This window comes from Thamnophis elegans, chromosome 10 (genome assembly GCF_009769535.1).
Source record: "Thamnophis elegans isolate rThaEle1 chromosome 10, rThaEle1.pri, whole genome shotgun sequence".
Taxonomy (NCBI): domain Eukaryota; kingdom Metazoa; phylum Chordata; class Lepidosauria; order Squamata; family Colubridae; genus Thamnophis; species Thamnophis elegans.
Window position 1 is genome coordinate 32,436,054 of NC_045550.1, and position 2,888 is coordinate 32,438,941.

Below are 2,888 nucleotides of genomic sequence, written 5' to 3' on the forward strand. Positions count from 1 at the left end.
CTCAGCTGCCTTGCCTTTTATAGAGAGCCTGGACTCTGCAGGATTAGCAGAAGCAGTGACCCAACAGTGTTTGTCCTTCCTTGTTTCCCAATAGTGCCTCTCTCCCGCTCCATCTCACCAGCCCACTTCAGGGAGACTCTCATATTGGCACTGAATTCACTGCATGCCTGGAATGGAAAAGGGGGAATTGTTCGAGAAGCTTCAGCTGGGAATTTCCACATGATTTAAATCCTTCCTTTACCTGAAACTCAGTTCTATTAGCAAGGACATATTCTTCCACTCCCATCATTGCAATGCCATCTAAATATGCCTGCTGAAACTGTGCTGAAACTAAATGTTGCCTGCTTATGCAATAGCTCCACTCTGTTAAAAGTCAGAGATTTAATTTCTACACAACTAAGACTATACCTTAAAAGCAATATTTATTATTGATGTCTCTCTGTTAGGGAGCCTCAATGTAGATACTGAAATGAGCAGAGGGTTGAAACTCAAGGAACTCTTTCCTTCCTTCCTTCCTTCCTTCTTTCCTTCCTTCCTTCCTTCCTTCCTTCCTTCCTTCTTTCCTTCCTGCCTCCTGCCTGCGTGCCTATCTCCTTCCCTCCCTTCCTCTGGTTTACTTTTACAAGGCAATGCATTCAAAAATCCATTGTGGTTCAGGACTTGTTTCAAGTAGGAAACAAATTATTTATTTAAGGTTTAAATTTATTTGGTTTCCATGTCACTTCAATTGCTATCTGATTCTGAGCATTTTATAATCCTACCACCTGTAAACAGGATTTTTAAAAAATTAGATATAACCAAATAAATAAATATCATTGCAGAGTAATATATTCTGGTGCCAAGGACCCCATAGGAACTCAAATGCAGGAGATGCTATTCTTTTCTGAAATAACAACTTTTCAAGATCTTTATTTAATTGTTACAAAACAACCCACCTTTTAGCAACTTAAAAACCAATGAAACATACATTATAACATGAGATTTTGTAGATTCTTTAGCTTTTTTTCTTCTTAAATCTTTCAGTGAAAGGTAATATTTTGTATCTAGCCGCAGCCATGCATTTTGGGGGTAATATCATAGTTAGACTACTGGAGAACGGTACTTTAGCTGGCTTGTGGTAATTTCATCTGCTTCATAATAGCGTAACACAATTCTCGACCAAACAAAATAATAGACACCATTTCAAGGTCCAATTCAAAAGAATAGTTAAAAATACCATTAGCGATCCCCTTGGTGTCCTTACCAGTTGAAGCAGACTTACAGAGACAGTAGCAAAAATTGTGTAACACAAAATTACCACACTATTCTGTATGCCACTGGAACTCTGGCAAGGTTTCAGAGTTTGAGCAAGAATTGACTATATGCCAGGGATGTGCAGTCATTAGAGGCAGGGGAGGCGGGACCTCACAAGTCTCCTGAGGGAAAGGAAGAATTTTAAATATTTTTTTAAAAATAATTAAAGCCAGGGTAGTTGCTACCAGATTCAAAGTCACAGTGGCTTGGTGTCTGCTCTCAGTGTTAACTATGGGAGGAGGCCAGAGAACTCGGGGCCTCTTTTGCCTAAGGAATTGTTCGCCTTTTAAAAGTTAGGGAGGAATTAACAAGCGAACACTTTCATATGCAAAAGAGGCACTGATTCTCCCGCCTCCTGATCGGGGAGCAGCGAATCATGCCTTATGAGCTTACGTTAGCACACTTACGTTGGGCGGACAAGAGGAGAGTTGAGAGAGTTTCCACAGCTGGAAAAGGTGGATCATGGATGGAGGGAGGGGGGGTTCAAATTTATTGTAATTTAATTTGTAATTTGTAATTTAATAAAAAAAATATTTTTTTATTGTGAGGTTTGTGTGTGTGTGTTTTTTTCTTTCTTCACAGCGGTGGGGTTGGAGGAGGCGGGGGGGTGAGGTGGCGGAGCACAGAAGCGGCAGGGATGTTCTCGCCGCTGTGTTTCAACAGGCCAGGCATCTCACATTTATGTCCACCATAAACGCGAGACACCTGGCCTGTTGGACACAGTGGTGGTGGTGGGAGGAATTGGTTGGGTGGGCTGGCTGGCTGGGGAAGGGAGACCCCTTTAAAGCCCAGCACCGAGCGGGGAGGAGGAGGAGGAGGAGGAGGAGGAGGAGAGCGGTGAGTCCAGGCAGGGAGCAGGTCGGGCGGGCTGGCTGCAGGCTGGGGCAGCAGGATTGTGACTGTCTGTATGAGGAGGTGGGGGCAGGGGCAAGGCGGTGGAGCGCGATGGTGGCGAGAAGCATCTCAGATGGAGCCAGGACACCCGGAAGGCAAGCCAGCACTTCGGCATGCCTTTAAGTGCCGGCTTGTCTTCCGGGTGTCCTGGCTCCATCTGAGATGCTTCTCGCCACCGTCGCGCTCCACCACCTTGCCCCCGCCCCTGCCTCCTCCGACAAACAATCCTGATGCCCCGGCCTGCAGCCAGCCCAGCACTGAGCGGGGACGAGGAGGAGGAGGAGGAGAAGAGCGGTGAGTCCAGGCTTGGTGCTGGGCTGGCTGCAGGCCGGGGCAGCAGGATTGTTTGTCAGAGGAGGCAGGGGCGGGGGCAAGGCGCTGGAGCGCGACGGCGGCGAGAAGCATCTCAGATGGAGCACTTCGGCATGCCTTTAAGTGCCGGCTTGTCTTCCGGGTGTCCTGGCTCCATCTGAGATGCTTCTTGCTGCCGTCGCACTCCACCGCTTTACCCCCGCCCCCGCCTCTTCCGACAAACAATCCTGACTCCTGGATTTTGATCCTGATCAGAGGAGGCGGGGTGGGCAAGGCGGTGGAGCGCGACGGCGGCGAGAAGCAACACCCCCGCCATTGTGTCCGACAGGTGTCTCGCATTTATGTCCGCCATAAATGCGAGACGCTTGTCGGACACAGTGCTGGGGATG